At 42.7% G+C, this 22,153-nt stretch overlaps 1 protein-coding gene across 3 annotated transcripts in view; it reads left to right on the forward strand.

The window, feature by feature from the left end:
• NFYC (nuclear transcription factor Y subunit gamma) overlaps positions 1 to 22,153 on the forward strand; it is a 64,499-nt gene that overhangs the window by 11,535 nt on the left and 30,811 nt on the right. The window contains exon 1 of one of the 3 annotated variants that reach the window (XM_030217471.1): positions 759 to 992. The exons of the other annotated variants lie outside the window; for them this stretch is intronic. The gene's annotated coding sequence lies outside the window, so the exon portion shown is untranslated. Of the gene's footprint in view, positions 1 to 758; positions 993 to 22,153 lie in introns of those variants that run through there. 3 annotated transcript variants of the gene reach the window in all.

Consider the following 22,153-nt stretch of genomic DNA (forward strand, 5'->3'; position numbering starts at 1 on the left):
TGAGTTGTATGTTGGATGCTTTTCTTAGTGTTTGGACTGTTTGATTTCTGGAATATTTAACCAAGTGCTTTAGATTTGCTAGTACCATGCTGTGGTGCATAAAAGACACAACTGGCCAGCTGTCTTGTTTAACAAGTGATTGCATCCCTTTTTACTGTAGCACAGAATAATCATGTGTGTAGTCTTGGTAGGCTGACCTTAGGAAAATTGTTCACAGCCAGGCACTTTCCTATACGATCCTCTTGATCTGCTCAGATGAATTGCTTGAAGGGGTTGTGCTTGGAGTATACAGACACCACAGATGGCCAATCCAATCTACATAAATTACCTTTTTTTTTTTTTATGAACTCTTGACAGCCAACGAGAAATGCTTGGGGTGGAAGCAGTGAGATGATACTTTGACATTGTAATTGGAGAAAGGTAAACATCAGGTTGGGAGAACCCTGCTGCCTTGGTTAAAGATGGGTGCATGGTTCATTTTAGTTTGTTCTTTTGCAAAACAAAAATTGGGCCGTGCAAGTTGCCTGTAGTTTTAACTCTCTCTGACCCCTGTTCCACATCTCAAGGTAACTTTAAAACAGGAAGTGTTGGTGGGAGGAAACATGATGATCTATGCAGCCAATCCCCGCCCTGTGATAGCCACAGCTGAGGATGTTCAGCCAATGAGGCTGCCGTGGAGGCAAGCTTTGGTGTCAAATAGCAAGCTAGATTGAATGTCTTTGCCTGTTAAAGGCTGCAGGCTTTCATTGGAGACTGGGAGTTTTTGTCGAGGCAGGGGTCAGCTGAAAGACAAAGAAAAATGGCGAAGAGTTTGCAGGCAGGGCAGCTGTTGATCGACTTTGCAGAGCTGTGGCCTTTTTCCCAAGCGCTTCCATGCAGCTGCTGCTGCTGCCTTTGTTCCCTCCCTCCCTCCTGTTTTGCAAGGGGAGATAGGGAGGACAAGGGGGGGCTTTAAATTGTTTGCCCAAGGAGAAAAGATGATGTAGGTTCAGGTAAGTTTTCCTTTCTCTTTGTTGTTGCTAGTGTTTAAAAACTGTGTGTTTGCTTTCAGTGAGATTAGTCAAGTTGTACAGGCTCAGAAAATGGCCACTTTGCATTCCTGGCATGCCTTCCAGTGCACCTCCTTTACTTTTCCTGGGCTTACAATGTCCTTCAAGTGTTGTTTTTTTTTTTTTTAATTTTCTGTGTGTGTATACGTCTGCCTCCCCTGCTCTCGCTAAATATATGTGTGCTTTGAGATGAGCACAGACATGGCTAATTTGCAGAGAAATTTGAAGAATATAATAATTGAATGTTTAAAACAACAACAAAACTAATTCCTTTGTAGTCACCCCACCCCCTTTTAAGTACAGAGAACCAGCCACAGATATTTTGGACTTCATAACAGACACGTTAAAAACCTCCCTGTCATCACCTTGTTTTACTTTGTTATGAAAATACTAATTAGGTGGCCACTTAGGCCTCTGACATAGTTAAATTCTTCTGTGAGATTTTTCCTTAATTGGGTAAAATGTGTGATTTGATTAGATGATATTGATTAATTTTTGCATTTTCTCCCCTAGTCGGAGCTGCCTGTGTAAGTGTTCAGTGTTTCAAGTTTAGAAGAGATATATCCAGCAGTTAATCTGTGTTCCAAATGTTGACCTTTTTTTTTTTTTTTTTAGAAAGCCTTATGTTTTTTCCATTATTTTATGGTATGTTGAAAACTTCTATTTTGTGTTCAAGCAGGTAAAGTAATTTTAATTTGAAGTTGGTATTTTCCCTCATAGGTATACCACAATGTCTTAGTGTTTACTGAAAGTGCAGTAGATTTCTTAGGTTGCTCGTTAGTAAACCTTCATTTTTGAGTTCAAGATTAGGATTAAAGGCCTGCTATGTTCTATGTCAAAGCATGAGAATCATGCCAGACGAGAATAAGGTATCACCTTTTTTTGATATTGCCAAATAAAGAATGAAGGTCATTGGTATATTCTGCAGCAAAGCAATCCAGGTGCTAAGTAAGCCCAGCAGAAAGACTAGTATGGAAGCTGAGGGGATCAGGGCACAGTATCTGACACACAGAAGATTGCCAGTGCACAAAGTTTGTTTACTGATTCGGATGGGGTTGGGGGGGGGGGGGGGTTCCTTGTTCATGTTCATGTTTCTTTTATTTTGATCTGGGCGTTCAAGCAGTACAGCAAAGGTTGCTGAAGCCAGGCCTTTGCTGTTTGAGTGTGACCTTGAAATAACTGCTGTTTACAGTTTGGAGAAGGAAGGGCAAAGTTTGTTGTTATATCTTGAGTTGAAAAGCCAGAATGCAGTTAGAGAGATGAATAAAATTGCCATTTTTTAGCTCTGGAGTCCAAAAGGCAGCCTGAATACATTTTATAAATTTAAAAACACTTACAAAGTAATGATCATACATGTTGCACCCTCCCCCCCCCCCCCCCCCCCCCCCCCCCCCCCGCTTCACTCCTCCATTCTTTGGAAAATATTGTAACTGCAGTATGGAGCAATTCGGTTATATCTATGTTTCCAGGATGTGTCCAGGGAGAAGAAAAATATGAAATACTGAACAGCAGTTAATGCTTATTTTAGGAAAATCAGCAAGTCATGCAGCTGAGGGCAGCATGCTTACTTACATACATATACTAATCTGATGGTTTATTGCATGTTGTTGTGCTGAGAATTTAAGTAGCACAGTGTGTCATATTATGAGCCTCATTTTCAAAGTACATAGACTTACAAAGTTACATTAACTTTGTAAGGCTTCTTACCAAGGTACGCTAGAGTCAGCCATATATTCATATGAGTGTCTCTAATATTTAGCGTGCTAAAAACGCTAGTGTGCCTCTAGCACGTCTTAGTAAACAATGCCCTAAGTCTATGTGCTTTGACAGTATTATTTGAATATTTTTACTTCTGTAATTTGTCTGTTGCCTATGTTAAGTTTATTCTTGCTGTACACCATCTTGGATGGGGGTTTTTCAATAAGGACCTAATAAGAGGTCTAGAGCATTCGAATCTAAACTTATTACAATTTTTACAGCAAAATAATTTCTCATTTGTAATGATCACAAGTTGAGACTAAAAAAGGCTAGCATTTACTTGAAGAAGTCTTGAGAGAAAAATTGTATTCGGAAAATGAGATCCTGGTTTGGGGTATGAAAAGTTTTGTGCCCTGGTACTTTGTCTGTAAAGAGGAAAGAGCACGGTATGCACAGACAATCCTAGGCTGCTTGTAACCTCCAGTATTTCCACTTACCATGCTCTTCCATTAAATTTGTCACTGTGGGTTTTTGAAGAGGAGATTAATCACTTTGGAAAGATAATCTGAACCTAAAAAATAAAATAGTAAATAAAAAGCAAAGCAGCAGGTCATGGCACATCTGATAGTGAGACATCACCAAGGTCCCGACAGTGAAACTGGCTAAAAAACAAACAAAACTAAGCACTCAAAACCATATAAAAGAACCTTGGTGAAGGTCTGTTTGAAGGCTTAAAAAGTTCAGATGAAAATAGGATTCTCTTAAAAAGTTTTTGAAATGACTTGCTTTGCTTTTAAGGAAAATAGCAGGATATATCTGGCCCTGTTTGCCAGTGTGAATGCCTTCCAACTTTATACATTATACTTCAGTAGCTACACCATAGTCCATCTAGCCCAGTATCCTGTGGCCAAGCCAGGTCCCAAGTACCTGACAGAAACCCAGTTAGTAGCAACGTTCCATGCTACCAATCCTGGGGCAAGCAGTGGCTTCCCCATGTCTGTCTCAATAGCAGACTATGGACTGTTCCTCCAGGAACAGATATGCTAACCACTGTTACTACATCCTCCGACAAAGAGTTCCAGAGCTTAACTATTGGTTGAGTGAAAAAATATTTGTTTTTAAAGTATTTCCATGTAACTTCCTCGAATGTCCCCTAGTCTTTGTACTTTTGGAACGAGTAAAAAAAAATCGATTTACTTCTACACTGCTCAGGATTTTGTAGACCTCAATCTTATTTCCCCTCATCCAAGCTGAAGAGCCCTAACCTTTTTACCCTTTCCTCATACGTTATCATTTTGGTCGCTCTTCTTTGAACCTTTTCTAATTCCGCTATAGCTTTTTTGAGATACGACGATCAGAACTGAACGCAGTACTCAAGGTGAGATCGCACCATGGAGCGATACAGAGGCATTATAGTATTTTCAGTCTTATTCACCATCCCTTTCCTAATAATTCCCAGCATCCTGTTTGCTTTTTTGGCCTTCGCCACACATTGAGCAGAAGATTTCTTCCCATCCTTTGCAGAACACGAATAGCCAGTTGCTAAAAACTTATCAATTTTTCCCAACTCTAGCCTGGTGTTACACTACTTATGTTCTGCTCCACCGCACACTGGGCAGAAGATTTTCGCGTATTATCTACAACGACACCTGGATCTTTTTCTTGGGTGCTGACCCTCAAGATGGACCCTAGCATCAGGTAACTATAATTCGGATTATTCTTTCCAGTGTGTATCACTTTGTATTTGTCCTCAGGTAGGCTTTCTATTTTACACAAAATAATGATGAATGCCAGATTCTGTGTGTGTGTGTAATTATCCCTAGGAAAGGTTACGTCCTACCTTTATTTTGGTGTTTGTTTATATACCCTTGTTTTAAGATCATGGGCACCTCCAGCACTAAAACGGCTGAGAGTGTTAGTTTTATTTGTTGTAGAATTGTGAGAACAGTGCAGTGCGGCACTGCAGTCTTACCCCGTAGGACAGAAACTTTCTTTGCAGGCCATTATGGCAGGGATGTCCAGCCTTTGAGGGTGTGGGTTGTCTCAGAGAGGGTAGACTTACCTTCTCAGCCAAGTAAAAGTACTGCGCTGCTATTGTAACTAGGTGAAAAACAACAAATTTTGGGTTTCATTGTGCTCCTGGTCTGCATGGTGCACTTAATCCTCAAAAAGGCATTTGTGGAGTTTATTATTGATTGTGTATAAATGGAAATTAATTTTAAAATAGTTAAGTGTAAAGCAGAGATATGTAATGATTAACTAGACACTGCTGTATTTTATCTTTCATAGAACTATGAGCTAAAATTTATGCCTTGTTGTAACAGGCAAATATAAACAGGTGTTAAAAGATGGATAGTTTTGGCCTCATACATACTGGGTCTGGCAGTCAGTTGACAGATAATTGGTTGCTCAGTTTTGAAGGGCCGCTTCTCATTCTTTTAAATCTAAACTTGACATGTGTGGGATCCCAGTTTATGTTTTACAGAAGGTTATATACCTCCCTTTGTTAAAGACATCAGAGCTGGTCAGATCAGCAGCCTTAATCCTTTAATACGTTTTTTTGCGTACTTCCTGTACACCGTTGAAACCTGACCATGTTTATGTATTGTGTAACTGTATTTGTCCTGAGATTCTAGAAATAGTGTTTACAGACTGGTGCTGGCAGTGTCTTGCTTTAGTATACAATCTCATGGATTTCCAGCTTCCTCTGCTTCTTAGAGTGACCTTGAATGACCTTTCTCTCACTCTGTCCTCCCCTTGTTGTAAGATGCAGTGTCCTGTTGCATCTATGTAATTATTTGTTTACACTACAAGAATACCATTTGTAAGGCTCATCGGGCTCTGTTTAAAAATATAGGCACCTTAAAGAATCGGGTTCTTTTCCTTAGGCTTCTCATTTCTTTCAGAATGTCTGCTCCGCCTTGGTTCTCAGTAGACTTGTTTTAATGTGAATTCTGTGCATATGTTAAATTTTACCAGATTCTAACTTTCTGAGCACAGATTCATTAGAAAGTTAAAGGTTTCTGGTTTTGCAAGAAGCAGCTATTTGTTTGTCACATGCTTGCAAGAAAACTACAAGAATGTAAGTAAGATATACATTTTTTCATTGATATAATGAAAATTTGTGGTCTTCACCTTCTAACTCTTGCTTTAAGAGAAGAAAGATGAAAGAAATGATAAAAGCATAATTGGACAAAAATATTTGTTGTAGCACTGCATGGTTTGGTTATTCTTAATGATTTAAGGAAGATGCGATGTGAACATATTAGAGAAACAACTAATCGAAGCTGCTCAGATTTACAGATTCAAGGATGAGTGAAAGTTGTGCAACAGAGGTCTTATCCTCGAGCTGACTTTATAGCACATACCCGTTGAAAGTGGTATTTACAGAAGCAAAATTGTAAGACAAATATTGTATACCTCATATATCCTCAAGTATAATTATTATCCATTCCAAAAATGTAAACCATAAAATAGTGGATAGCATTGAACTAAGGAACAACTTAGCATTCAGAAAGCATGGAATACGTGGTCAGTACTGGACGCACTTCTGCAGTACCCAAGGATACACTGAAGCTAAGAAAACATGGAGACTTTGAACTTTGTGGCAGCAGGTTAATGATACCTTGTTTACTTGGACTCGGTGCAAAGGTGGCTACTGAAATGGTCAGCATCTTACTCGTAAAGCATATGGGGATAGATTTAAAGATCTAAACATGTAGACTCTGGAGGAAAGGTGGAATAGGGGATATATGATAGATACTTGAATACCAGAAATTTAAGTGTACAAGAGACAGATCTCTTTCAATGGACCAAAGGATCTGGAAAGAGGGCATGAAAGGGGATAGACTCGGGAGTAACCTAAGGAAATATTTCTTTACACAAAGGGTGGTAGATGAATGAGAAAAGTCTCCCACAGGAGCTGGTGGAAAGCATGGGACAACTGCAGAGGATTCTGTGACAGAGAGGAAAGCAGCTGGACACTTGGCTTGGATTGGCAGACTGCATAGGCCATGTGGTCTCTCTTTCCTGTCATGTTCTGTGTCTGTAGGTCTCCAGGATTTTAGGACCTGTCTGCTATCTGTTTCATGGCTTGTGAAATGAGACCATTCCTAGTGCTCACTTACAAGGTGCTCAATTTAGAAGTGCCATTTGGGGTTTAGATACATAAGCTTTATGTTGCATAAAATGTCTTATTCCCAATTTTACAAAGCTGGGATACTCATGTGTGAAATTATTTCAAAAATAAAAAAGTGTATATGGCGACGGGACTAGGGCAGGCCTAAAAATAAACATGTGTTGCCCATTTCAGAAGGGGAGTGCATGTTTCCAAAAAGATTTACATTGCATTTACACCTGCTACCTGGATGTCTGGGTTTCAGAAAAGCTGTCCTATTGAGCAGCGCTACACTGAAGGAACGAGGGATGGTCCCCATTTAATCCCCCAGTGATTGATGTCCCCTGAGATTTCCTTTGTTTGAGGAATTTGTTAGGGCCTTTTATCTTGTATTGTTTGAGGGGAGTTATGGCCCTAGTTTTCAAGAAGTATAGTGGGCTAGAGATTCTCTGAGTTCTTAGTTGGCAGTTTTCCTAAAATTACCCTCCAATTATTTTGGCAACTTTAGACTGGGTGACCTAGGTTTGGTTAACACTTGTTCGCCTTAAAATTGTTTAAAAATAATCAGCAACTTGAGATGCATGTTATTTAACATAGCCTATGTACTATTCCCCCCAATTCTATAAATGGCGTCCAAACTTGAGTGCGCAGTTATAGAATTGGGCCAGTTACACGCATAACATAATTAATAGGCACTAAATTGGCAAATTGATGATAAATGCCAATAATTGGCGTTAAGCACTAATTGATGCTAATTTGCTTTTGCGAGTGAACGATTCTATAAACAGCATGCTTAACTTCTCTTGTGTACAAATGTGGAGAGGGAGCAACTCAGGGATGCTCTTGTCCCCAAAACACCTCTAGACCTTTACAGGAAAACTCAAGAAGAAGAAGAACACAGAAAAGAATACCGGAAGAAACTGAAAGAAGCCAAGAGGCGAAAGCAGAGGTGGAAGAGCAAATGGCTAAAAGTTTAAGGAAGAGAGACAAGAATTTTTTCAGATATATTATTGAAAGGAGGAAGGCTGAAAATGGAATTGTAAGACTGTAGACAACTATGTGGAGAGCAATGAAGAAAAAAGCAAACATGCTAAACAAACCGGACTTGGTGATCGCCTTTATGGTATTATGTAAGCCACATTGAGCCTGCAAATAGATTGGAAAATGTGGGATACAAATGTAACAAATAAATAAATAAACGTACATATGAGAATGGAGTGAATATCGCACCGTTCACATGTTTATGAAGAACTTGAAAAATTGAAGGTGGGACAAAGCCATGGGACCAGACGGGATCCATCCCAGGATACTGAGGGAACTTAGGTTCTGGCGGGGGTCCTCTTAAAGGTTAGTTTAATAAATCCTTGGAGATGGGAGAGGTTCTGCGGGATTGCAGAAGAGTGGATGTGGTACCTCTTCACAAAAGTGGTGATGGAGAAGTGGGAAACTACAGGCCAGTAAGCCTCACTTTGGTTATTAGAAAAGTAATGGAAGCGTTGCTGAAGGAAAGGATAGTAAATTTCATGAAATCCAATAAGTTACAAGATACAAGGCAACATGATTTTACCAAAGGTAAATTGTACCAAACAAATTTGATTGAATTCTTTAATTGATCGACCAGAGAATTGGATCAGGGACGTGAACTACTTGGATTTCTGCAAAATCCTTTGACACAGTTCCTCATAGGAGGTTCTTAAATAAACTTGAAAGGCTGGAGTTAGAACCCAAAGAAACTGGTTGACGGACAGATGCCATAGGATGGTGGTCAATGGAATTCACACAGAGGAAGGAAAGGTGAGTAACCTCAGGGACTGGTGCTGGGGCCGATTCTGTTCAATATTTTTGTGAGTGACATGGCCAAAGGATTTAAAGTTTCCCTTTGCGGATGATACCAAGATTTGTAATAGAGTGGACACCCCAGGGGGCGTGGAAAATATGAAAAGGGATCTGCAAAAGTTAGAAGAATGGTCTAACGTTTGGTAATTAAAATTTAATGCGAAGTGATGCATTTGGGGAGTAGAAACTCAAGGGAGTTGTATGTCCTAGGAGATGAGATGCACAGATGGGGAGAGTGACCTTGCGGTGATGGTATCTGAGGACCTTAAGGTGAAAAAACAGTGTGACAAATTGGTGGCTGTAGCCAGAAGGATGCTAGGCTGCATCGAGAGAGGAGTAACCTGCAGAAGAAAGGAAGTGTTGATGCTCCTGTGCAAGTCGCTGGTGAGGCCCCATCTGGAGTATTGTGTTCAGTTTTGGAGGCTGTATCTTGCTAAGGATGTAAAAAGACTAGAAGCAGTCCAGAGGAAGGCGACAAAAATGATATGGGGTTTGCACCAAAAGATGTATGAGAAGAGACTGAAAGATCTGAATGTGTATAGCCTAGAGAAAAGAAGGGACAAGGGAGATATGATACAGACATTTTAAATACTTGAAAGGTATTAATAGGGACATGAGCTGAGGTTGCAGGGTGGTAGACTTAGGAGTAATGTTGGGAAATTCTTTTTCATGGAGAAGGTGGTTGATGCCTTGAATGCCCTCCCAAGGGAGGTGGTAGAGACAAAGACTGTGACAGAATTCAAAAAGGTGTAGGATGAACACAGAGGAACTCTATTTAGAAAATAGAAGGTATTTAAAAAAAAATCTTAAATGTCTTCAAGTGTGTGGATGTGAGTGATGCTTGGACGGTGACTCCAGCTGTGAAGAACTAAGGCCAGTGCCAGGCCAACTTTGTAGGATATGGAAATCTAGTTTAGGATAGGCTGGAAAGGGCTTCAATGGCAACTTCAGTAGCTGGAACCGAGGACAGTGCTGGGCAGACTTTTACGGTCTGAGACCCCAAAAAGACAAGACTTATTTGGATAGGTTGGAGTGGGCTTTGATGGCAACTCCAATATGTTGAACATAAGGACAGAGCAGGGCGAACTTCTACGATCTATGTCCCAGAAGTGCCAAAGAAAGACTCGTGATAAAGTATATAATATCACATTCATTGTTGATGTTAATCATGAATTGGTAATGAATATGACTGTTGGGTAGACTGGATGGACTGTTTATGTGCCATCACTTACTATGTTATGTTACAAGGTAGGCCCCCGGGAGGGGGGGGGGGGGAGGCAAGGAAGTGGAGAGGTGGGCAGCCTGGGAGGGAAGGGGAGGGGAATATGGGTTTTTTTTTTGGGGGGGGGGGGGCTGGTCTGCAGCAGCGGGGCTGGGGCCACAGTTTCAGTTATGGCCGAAACCAAGCCAGATTTGATTTCAGCCGGAACCAAAGCGTGGGAGGGGCATGGGCGTGTCGAGGGCTTTCTTGACTATTCTTCCGCACACTTAACAGAATAGTTTCATTTTCTTTTATGTGGCTTAATGTAATATCTGCTGAAAATGGAATTTTGTATTCCTGATATTTGTGTATTCAGCTCAGTCAAAGCCAGTCTTTATTAGGCATTGGTACATTAGCCCAGGCATCACACGAACAGTCATTGACCAGTAGTCATAGACCACAGCTCCTGGCCAAGACGGGGGCATATCTGCTCTTCTGAAAAAGGAGAGGGAGTTTTAAAAGGGAAAAGAGCAGCTAAATGGACTTTAAGAGCATAGTATTGTAGCCGGGGACATAGGCATTGTGACTTTAGCAACTGTTCTAAGGGCCAGATGTATTTCAAGAGGTGTTCTGGTTATATGTTGATGGGAGACATGCTAAGCACATCTGACCCTGAGTGATGGAGCGATGTTTCTCTGAAATGTAAAATATTCCACTTCTCAGCGCCTGATTCTAGAAATGGCGAGCGCTGAGCAGTATAGCAAGAGAGCTTTACGTGGAACCCTGGACCGCAGCACATTCCTAATTATATTTTCACTTTTTGTGCTGCATTAGCTGTTGTGTACATTTTGTGAATTCGGACTCGCTTCTAGGATGAAAAAGAGCAATATTTCATAAACCTTCACTGCTAAGAAAATATATTCCTATTTCTCAGGCCTGTCTCTTTGTTAAACAAAATACAGGTTTTTCAGTGGCTGAGTAGCCTAGTGGTTAGTGCAGTGGACTTTGATCCTGGGGATCTGAGTTAAATTCCCACTGCAGCTCCTTGTGACTCTGGGCAAGTCACTTAACCCTCCATTGCTCCTGGTACAAAATAAGTACCTGAATATATGTAAACCGCTTTGAATGTAGTTGCAAAAACCTCAGAAAGGCGGTATGTCCGGTCCCATTTCCCTTTCCCTATTTGAGATTCTACATGGAATGTTGCTATTCCAGTAGCAACATTCCATGTAGAAGCCTGCCCTTGCAGGACGTCAGACTCACAGAAACAGAAGCCTGCACAGTCGCATTGCTGATGTGCAAGGGCAGGCTTCTACATGGAATGTTGCTAGTGGAGGAGTAGCCTAGTGGTTAGTGCAGTGGACTTTGATCCTGGGAACTGAGTTCAATTCCCACTGCAGCTCCTTGTGACTCTGGGCAAGTCACTTAACCCTCTATTGCCCCCTGGTACAAAATAAGTACCTGAATATATGTAAACCGCTTTGAATGTAGTTGCAAAAACTAAGAAAGGCAGTGTATCAAGTCCCATTTCCCTTTCCCTTTAATGGTGACCAGGTCCCCACAACATATTTAGTGGCACATAAGAATAGCCATACTGGATCAGATCAGTGGTCCATCTAGCCCAGTATCCTGCTTCCAACAGTGGCCAAGCCAAGTCACAAGTACCTGGCAGAAACCCAATTAGTAGCAACATTCCATGCTACCAATTCCGAGGCTTCCCCCATGTCCATCTCAATAAGTCTATGGACTTTTCCTCCAGGTACTTGTCCAAACCTTTTTTAAACCCAGATAGGTAATCACTGTTACTACATCCGCTGGCAAAGAGTTCCAGAGCTTAACTATTCATTGAGTGAAAAAAAATATTTCCTCCTATTTGTTTTAAAAGTATTTCCATTTAACTTCATTGAATGTCCCCTGGTCTTTGTACTTTTTGAAAGAGTGAAATAGCGATTCACTTTTACCCGCTCTACACCACTCAGGATTTTGTAGACCTCAATCATATCCCTCCTGAGCTGTCTCTTTTCCAAGCTAAAGAGCCCCAACCTCTTTAGCCTTTCCTCATATAAGAGGAGTTCCATCCTCTTTATCATTGTGGTAGCTCTTCTTTGAACCTTTTCTAATTCCGCTATATCTTTTTTGAGATACGGCGACCAGAATTGAATGCCACTGAATATCCTGTGGCATTTCCTGGGGTGGAGTCAGGAGTTATGTGGGCAACTCTGATTAGTCAACATTGACACCTGGAAACTATCCAGTTAACTTAGGACAGATAGTTCTGTCCAATATTGACAGTACCATACCTGAATAATCCAGATAAGGGCTGGTGCTGAATATTTGGGTCTGCAGCGTTTAAAGAAACATTGTGTCACAGTCTTACCTTGACTGCTCCACCTTTGATGCACTCCGCTTCTTCCGGGGCCGCGTGTCATAGTCCTGACCCCGACTCCAGTGGACTCTCAGTGGTGTCGTCCTTCTGCACCCACACACGCCCTCCTCCTGGGGAGCCGACGCGGCTGGCAGCAGGACATCGGGGGAGGTGCGCGCCTAGGCGCTGTAAGCAGGGCTGAGCTTCCTTAAGAGTGCTCAGCCCCGACAATGCCTAGGCGCGCACCTCCCCCGATGTCCTGCTGCCAGCCGCGTCGGCTCCCCAGGAGGAGGGCGTGTGTGGGTGCAGAAGGACGACACCACTGAGAGTCCACTGGAGTCGGGGTCAGGACTATGACACGTGGTTTGTGCTGAGCCTGCCCAGCTCTTGGGTTCCAGTCCCACTTGGCTTCCATTTCCTGCTTTGTCCTCTCTCCTCGGGCCTTGGAGGAGAGCTGTCTGCCGCGTTGTCTACGACGGGGGTTGAAGGACTCACTGCCACGAAGCTGACTGCGGCTGGTTCGATATTATTCCCTTCATTTTCTTATGTGTCTCTTCAGGAATTAAGGTGGTCTACCATCTTTATTTTAATTTATGCAATTTTACAATTCTTTACATTCAAGAAACAGAACAAGTACTTGAACATGGAAATAGCAAGTTTCAAGCAGAATGGTGGAAAGAGGCCTACCATATTTAATCATCCATGTGTTGGTGGAATTGGTCCCCTCATGCTTCCAGGGGTGTTTTCTGGCTCCTTGGACTGCCAGATCAGATGGAAAAGCTTCTGTATTATGAACCTGCTTCTTCATTCACAAGTACCTTAGAATTTCTCTCCCCCCCCCCCCCCCCCCCTCTCGATTTTGCTCCTTGAACTGGCTGATCTGATGGAAAAGCTTTTTCTGTATTGTGAAACTGCTTCTTCATTCACAAGTATCTAGGAATTCCCCCTCCTCCCCCCTTGTCGTGCGGTGACAGTGCTTGGCTAGGGACTACACCCTTCAGAACCTGGTATATCACATAGAAGTCTGGGACTGGGGTGTGAATGTGCATTATTTTAAATGTACATTTGTTTCACTTAGTAGTTTACTGTTTTGGATCACAATACATCTGTGTAATAACAGAGATTCAACCCCCCCCCCCCCCCCCCTTACCTACATGTTGTGTTTGCATTACCACTGCTACTAAGAAACTGGGCCCTGGGCCAGCCTACTCATTCTTAAGTCAGGTGGAACCCAGAGCTCCTCATTATGTCTTCTTTGGGGGGTTTTCATCACCTACTTCTGAGACTGACTGCACTTTATAGTCAAGCTTCCTCAGATCAGACTCTACAGCTTAAGACTCTGGCTTTGTGCAAGGCTGTTTACCATCCTGTGTCTGTCTTCCTAACAGTAGCTGAAGTTAAGCAAATATTCTGGAGTCAAGGGGCTTCTTAAAGAAACATCAGATAAAGAGAGGAAGGGTGGGTAAAACTGTAGGGCCAAAGATTAGGGTCTGAAGGATAATGACCAAAATAAGCCCATTGAAAGGGAGGCTAGAGGAGCAGACAAGAATAGGGGGGGTAGGTAAAACCAACTCCGCTCCAACCATGCTTTCCCACTACCCCTTCCGCAGAGATTGCTGCCTCCCCAATCCCAACCGTTATCTTTCCCTCTGGCTCACTGCAGCTGTCGTTGGGATTTTTGCCTTCCCAAGTCTGCAGTGGCGGTATCGGTAGTAAAAATGGCAGAAAAGATGCACGACACCCTTTCCCTGCACGCGCCACACGGAAAGATTACATCAGAGGAGGTGGACTGGCAAAGCTAGCAGTGGCACTGCTGCAGATCAGAGTTTGGGAGTATTTGGTTGAAACTTGTTTGACTTGGCTTGAAGTTGAGAAACACTGGCATAAAGTATACACCCTGTTGGTATGTATCTCTCTGTGGAAAAAAAATCTTCTTGTATGTACTTTTGTTTTGTCATCTCTAATCTGGCGCATTTGATGCGGAAGATGCGACAAGCAGCCATTCTTGCCCTCTACTTTATTGGGTTCTAGGCCATGCTTCCATTATTGGGCTTTTATGGGGTAATATTGAAGACTTTTCTGTATGTATTTCTATATATACATGTATAAAATGTCCTCCCCTCCCCCACCATGTTTCTCTGTGACTTTGGCGTAGGGGTGTTCAAAGGCGGAGCTTAGACTATTTATATGTGCATAAAAATTTACATCCACTCTTGAGCGGCTGTAAATGACTTCCGGAGACTGCTAATCACCGTTAACTCTGTCGAGCTTTGAGGACCTAGAAATGGGAACGTGTTAATGCTCGCTTTATACTGACAGTTGATAATTTATCTGCGACCTGCTACATTACCAATTGAAATGCACCACTTCTCAGCTTTCTCTGGTTTATAATCTGAGGTCACTATTCAAAAGCACTTTTGCAATTGGCAACTGTGCTGGCTACAGAAGTGCTTTAAAAAAGAAATCTGGGACACGATTTGGAGCATTGCAGGGGTAAATCTATAACCTAGGCACTTCTATTGCCACATGCATTAATGTATGTGCATTGTGTACATGCCAGTTTGGCACTATTGTGGAACAGGTGGATGTGAAGCGTCTGTTCACGCTTTCCAAAAATACTAGGACTAGGGGGCATGCGATTAAACTACAGTGTAGTAAATTTAAAACAAATCGGAGAAAAGTTTTCTTCACCCAACGTGTAATTAAACTCTGGAATTCGTTGCCGGAGAATGTGGTGAAGGTGGTTAGCTTAGCAGAGTTTAAAAAGGGGTTAGACGGTTTCCTAAAGGACAAGTCCATAAACCACTACTAAATGGACTTGGGAAAAATCCAAAATTCCAGGAATAACATGTATAGAATGTTTGTACGTTTGGGAAGCTTGCCAGGTGCCCTTGGCCTGGATTGGCCGCTGTCGTGGACAGGATGTTGGGCGTGATGGACCCTTGGTCTTTTCCCAGTGTGGCATTACTTATGTACTTATGTAGCTGCTAAACTTGCATAGTGGGTAGGACATAGGAGGGACTTTCACTTACGCATGTAACATACAGAATACTATACAATAAGGCACATCCCTGCCAGTGGGACTGGCGTACATTGAGTGCCTAAATTGTAGGCGTGTTGATAGCCAGTTATTCTAGAATTGTATAACAACCTAAATGCCTAGGTTCCTTTTTAAAATAGACGCCTACCCCACGCCCTGATGAGCCTAAGCAAAAGTGCCCAGTCATTGACTTGCCCCCAAATGTCCACAAAGTGTGTGATCCAACCAAGAAACACATAAGTTGGTCTGCCAAACATAGTGCAGAAATATCGGGTATAACTTGAACCATCTAGTAATACAAGTGTATCCAGCAGCGCCTCTGAATATAGGTATAACTTGAAAATGTCTAGGGTGCGTGGCCATTCATCAAGGAATAATCTATTAGTGGAGAAGTAGCCTAGTGGTTAGTGCAGCGGACTTTGATCCTGGGGACCTGGCTTGATTCCCACTGCAGCTCCTTGTAACTCTGGGTAAGTCACTTAACCCTCCATTGCCCCAGGTACAAATAAGTAGCTGTATATACAGTGGTGGAAATAAGTATTTGATCCCTTGCTGATTTTGTAAGTTTGCCCACTGACAAAGACATGAGCAGCCCATAATTGAAGGGTAGGTTATTGGTAACAGTGAGAGATAGCACATCACAAATTAAATCCGGAAAATCACATTGTGGAAAGTATATGAATTTATTTGCATTCTGCAGAGGGAAATAAGTATTTAATCCCTCTGGCAAACAAGACCTAATACTTGGTGGCAAAACCCTTGTTGGCAAGCACAGCGGTCAGACGTCTTCTGTAGTTGATGATGAGGTTTGCACACATGTCAGGAGGAATTTTGGTCCACTCCTCTTTGCAGATCATCTCTAAATCATTAAGAGTTCTGGGCTGTCGCTTGGCAACTCGCAGCTTCAGCTCCCTCCATAAGTTTTCAATGGGATTAAGGTCTGGTGACTGGCTAGGCCACTCCATGACCCTAATGTGCTTCTTCCTGAGCCACTCCTTTGTTGCCTTGGCTGTATGTTTTGGGTCATTGTCGTGCTGGAAGACCCAGCCACGACCCATTTTTAAGGCCCTGGCGGAGGGAAGGAGGTTGTCACTCAGAATTGTACGGTACATGGCCCCATCCATTCTCCCATTGATGCGGTGAAGTAGTCCTGTGCCCTTAGCAGAGAAACACCCCCAAAACATAACATTTCCACCTCCATGCTTGACAGTGGGGACGGTGTTCTTTGGGTCATAGGCAGCATTTCTCTTCCTCCAAACACGGCGAGTTGCGTTCATGCCAAAGAGCTCAATTTTTGTCTCATCTGACCACAGCACCTTCTCCCAATCACTCTCGGCATCATCCAGGTGTTCACTGGCAAACTTCAGACGGGCCGTCACATGTGCCTTCCGGAGCAGGGGGACCTTGCGGGCACTGCAGGATTGCAATCCGTTATGTCGTAATGTGTTACCAATGGTTTTCGTGGTGACAGTGGTCCCAGCTGCCTTGAGATCATTGACAAGTTCCCCCCTTGTAGTTGTAGGCTGATTTCTAACCTTCCTCATGATCAAGGATACCCCACGAGGTGAGATTTTGCGTGGAGCCCCAGATCTTTGTCGATTGACAGTCATTTTGTACTTCTTCCATTTTCTTACTATGGCACCAACAGTTGTCTCCTTCTCGCCCAGCGTCTTACTGATGGTTTTGTAGCCCATTCCAGCCTTGTGCAGGTGTATGATCTTGTCCCTGACATCCTTAGACAGCTCCTTGCTCTTGGCCATTTTGTAGAGGTTAGAGTCTGACTGATTCACTGAGTCTGTGGACAGGTGTCTTTCATACAGGTGACCATTGCCGACAGCTGTCTGTCATGCAGGTAACGAGTTGATTTGGAGCATCTACCTGGTCTGTAGGGGCCAGATCTCTTACTGGTTGGTGGGGGATCAAATACTTATTTCCCTCTGCAGAATGCAAATAAATTCATATACTTTCCACAATGTGATTTTCCGGATTTAATTTGTGATGTGCTATCTCTCACTGTTACCAATAACCTACCCTTCAATTATGGGCTGCTCATGTCTTTGTCAGTGGGCAAACTTACAAAATCAGCAAGGGATCAAATACTTATTTCCACCACTGTAATATGTAAACCACTTTGAATGTAGTTGCAAAACCCACAGAAAGGCGGTATTAGAGGTTTTGCAACTCCGTGAAACTGGTACTCATCCATGCAGTTATTGTCTGATGATTAGGGTTATTGTCTGATGATTTGGATGTCAATGCCTTGTTAGAACAATCTGTTGCAGAGGAAGTGCATAGAGCAACCCTCTTAGCATCCCGGGATGTAGATGTGATCGTCAAGCTATAATAGCTATTGTCGATTTCAACCTTTATTTCTGGGTCAAAGGATCTGGCTATTTCTCGATGTTACTAAGCAAACTCAGAAAGAGAGAAAAGTATTTCTAGACGCTTGGCATGTTGTGTTTTCCCTGTAAATGTATAATTAAAATACTAGATGTTTTCTTTGACCCAGAGCAGCTGAAAGTTGTACTAGAGAGTAAAAAGAAGCCTAGTGCAGCAGTTACTAGGAAGTAATACGTTTGGAGCATGATAGAGTATCGATTATGAGTGCAAGCTCTGCCTTTTCATAGTTATTTCCTGTGATTGTATCTCCAATTTCTGATCTTTCCCCTATATTTCCATCGCATCTTACTTGTGGGCTGACATGACCCAAATGCTTAATTTGTTTGTGTTTTTTTTTTTAAATTTCTTTATTAGTAATTAGTGATAAAGCATCTTTGCCTTTTCCTTATAGAGGGATTTAAACTTATTTCTTATTTATGAAATTTCACGTACTGGTACTTGTATGTAAACTTTCATAAATAAGAAGAAATTATACATTCACTGACTCTCGTTTTCTTTGGGTGGGGTGTTCACTGTGATTTCCTGAATTAAGCAATTGGTGATGTAGGATAATTTTATAGATGGTGAATGTTTGGCCAGAACTCAGTCTTAAAAGCTAGACGCTGGGACATGAAACCACTTTGTCCTCACCCGATCTCAACCCCCCTCCGTGCCCTGCAGAATCCAGGATAGAGGCGGAGTTTTCAACGACGTCCGAAAGCGGCGCCGAGCACTACTCTTTGGACGGCGCTTCTCCTGGAAAGGCTGCAGTGGAAATTCAACAGGAGTTTTCGACTCCCGCAGAGGTGACCCTGAACGGTATCTGGGCAATGTTGCAACATTTAAACAGAACTACTCTGAAAACTGCTACAGAAACCACTTCCCTGGTGGTTAAAGTGGACTCTCTCAGCGAAGCAATTGAGAAAGTGCGTCAAGAGGTAAACTCACAGAGAAAAGATTTTCAACAAGACATTAATACTCTAAAAAATGTGACAGAGAGTTTGATTAAGGACAAAGTTATTTTACATAATAAATTAGACCAACTGGAAAATTATAATAGACGACTTAATTTGAGAATAGTAAATTTTCCAAAGATCCAGGAATTAAGTGCTCTTGAACTCTTTAAAAAATACCTGACTGAGATTCTTAATTTCTCCTCTGAAATGATCCCTCCAATTAATAAGTTGTATTATCTTCCATTACCGCAAACAGAGGAGCAAAAGAGAAAATCAGAGAAACAAGATGTACAATCAAAAGGATTACAAGATTTGACTTTATTCTTGGAACAGAGTTTGACGGAAGTCCAAACACGTTCTACCTTGTTGGTATCCTTTGTTTTTGAAAGAGATGTTAATTCTATTTTCAAGCTGTATTTTAGAAATGCCTTAAAAGAATTTTTGGGTGCTCGTGTTTGGATATACCCAGATGTAACAAGAACAACTCAAGATAAGCGTAGAAAATTCCTTGCACTGAGAGAAGAGACTAAGCTACTAGGTGCTACTTTCCTATTATCTTATCCTTGTAAGTGTTTGTTAAAATATAAAGGGAATAAGTATACCTTTTTTGATCCGCAACAGCTAAAGAGTTTCGTTGATTTGAAAAAAATTGCCCAGGCACCCTCAGGTGGAAGTTTTGAGAGAAATGTATAATACCGTGGCTTTTAACGTCCAGGCCTTATTTCTTTTGAATATTCGTATATAATGAGTTCTTCATAACTCTCTAGATCCTCCCCCGTTCCTTTTTTTTTTAGTGGTCTAAGATGAGAATTTAAAATGTTTCTTTTTTCTTATAGAAATGTTTGTCAATTTACTTTGCTCTCATGTTACTCATGCAAGTTGATGCTTGTGTATTAAATGTAAAATATATAAATAAAATAATAAAAAAAAAAAAAAAAAGCTAGACGCTTCCCTCGTGACTGCAGTGTATTTATTTCTTTAATAACCTTCCAGTTGGTGTACAGTTTTAAACTCCTTTAATTGACTGCATATAACCTGTTGATTTTAGTAGCCTCTTGAGAGTGGATGGTTTGGTTTAGGAAATTCTTGCATTTTCATTTATCACATTTTGACTGTGTCCGGGTATAGTAACATAGTAACATAGTAGATGACGGCAGAAAAAGACCTGCACGGTCCATCCAGTCTGCCCAACGAGAAACCTATAAGTGTATACCTTACCTTGAATTTGTACCTGTCCCCTTCAGGGCACAGACCATACAAGTCTGCCCAGCCCAACCACCAGTCCCGCCTCCCATCAGCGGCTCTGGTACAGACCGTATAAGTCTGCCCTCCCCTATCCTCGCCTCCCAACCACCTCCCCCTCTTCCCCCCAACTGCTCTGCCACCCAATTTCAGCTAAGCTACTGAGGATCCATTCCTTCTGCACAGTATTCCTCTATGCATATCCCATGCATGTTTGAACTCCGTTACCGTTTTCATCTCCACCACCTCCCGCGGGAGGGCATTCCAAGCGTCCACCACCCTCTCTGTGAAGAAATACTTCCTGACATCTTTTCTGAGTCTGCCCCCCTTCAATCTCATTTCATGTCCTCTCGTTCTACCGCCTTCCCATCTCCGGAAAAGGTTCGTTTGCGGATTAATACCTTTCAAATATTTGAACGTCTGTATCATATCACCCCTGTTCCTCCTTTCCTCCAGGGTATACATGTTCAGGTCAGCAAGCCTCTCCTCATATGATCGTCACTGAACAGTGTTACCGCACCTGATATACAGGACATGTGCTGTTTTGATGGTTCTTCATGTCATAGCACTGTATTTGGTCAGGGTCAGGTTTTCTTCTCCACACCGTGTTTCTATAATCTGTGGATCACTAGGAGGCCATGGTGCTCATTTTCAAAGCATATAGACTTACACAGTTACATAGAGGAGCATAATCAAAAGGGACGCCCAAGTTTTCCTGGGGACGTCCTCGCAGGACGGCTCCAGCAAGGGGCGGGGAAACCCGTATTATCGAAACAAGATGTGCGTCCGTCTTTCGTTTCGATAATATGATCGGGGACACCCAAATCAGCAAATTTAGGTCGACCTTAGAGATGGTGGTCCCCAGGACTTGGTCGTTTCTGATTTTCAGCGATAATGGAAACTGAGGACGCCCATCTCAGAAACGACCAAATTCAAGCCATTTGGTCGTGGGAGGAGCCAGCATTCGTAGTGCACTGGTCCCCCTGACATGCCAGGACACCAACCGGGCACCCTAGGGGGCACTGCAGAGGACTTCACAAATTGCTCCCAGGTACATAGCTCCCTTACCTTCTGCCAGCTGCACTAACTGAACGGAAAAAGCCCTTCCCTTACCGATCCGGAAAGGAACGGGCATGCATGAAGGAAATAGCATGTGCTCATTTGCACACGATTTCCTTCCTAAGGAGGGGAAGCCAGTGCAGAGCAGCCAAGCATTATGCGTGGCTGCTCTGCGCATGCCAAAGACGGCTTCATACATTCAGACAAGCTGTGTGTTTAATAGCCGTCTAAATAAATAAATTGCAGTCTACAACCTTAGAAAAACACAAGTCCAGGTGAAAACGCCCAAGTGTTCGTCAGGAACGTCTTTTTTTTTTTTTTTTTAAGAGTATGGGTGAAGGACATCCTTCGCTATGTCTCCATCCCTGCGACGGCAGTTGAGGACATCCAGATTGTGGATGTTTCTGTGAGAAGGACGTCCATGCCTTTGCTATGCCTCCGACATCCCCTTTATTTATTTGGATTCTGGATCACAAGTAGCAGCAGTGGGATTTGAACCGGCCACCTCTGGATTGCAAGATCAGTGCTCTAACCACTAGGCCACTCCTCCACTCCACTCCCTTGAAATTTGACCGTCTCTGGGGGGGGGGGGGGGGCAGTTCAGGACGTCCAAAATGTTTGAAAGAAGGACATCCACGCCTTCGCTGTGCCTCCGCTGACACACAAATACCTCCCCCTCCCCCCACCAGTGACCTGCATACTACTGCAATGGACCTGAGTATGACATTTCAGGCTGGCAAAAAAACTTTTTAAAGTTGTTTTTTTCAGGGTGGGAGGGGGATAGTGACCACTGGGGGAGTCAGGGGATGTCATCCCCGATTCCCTCCGGTGGTCATCTGGTCAGTTCGGGCACCTTTTTGAGGCTTGCTCATAAGAAAAAATGGACCAAGTAAAGTCGGCCAAGTGCTCGTCAGGGATGCCCTTCTTTTTTCCATTATCACTCGAGGACGCCCATCTGTTAGGCATGCCCCAGTCCCGCCTTCGCTACGCCTCCAACACACCCCCGGGAACTTTGGTCGTCCCCGCGATGGGAAGCAGTTGAGGACGCCCAAAATTGGCTTTCGATTATGCCGATTTGGCCGACCCTGAGAGAAGGACGTCCATCTCCCGGTTTGTGTCAAAAGATGGGCGCCCTTCTCTTTCGAAAATAAGCTTGATAGTAAACTATGTGCTTTGAAAATGAGCCTCCGTCTGTTATAGAAACAGAGAAA

Source organism: Microcaecilia unicolor, chromosome 11 (assembly GCF_901765095.1).
Source record: "Microcaecilia unicolor chromosome 11, aMicUni1.1, whole genome shotgun sequence".
NCBI lineage: Eukaryota > Metazoa > Chordata > Amphibia > Gymnophiona > Siphonopidae > Microcaecilia > Microcaecilia unicolor.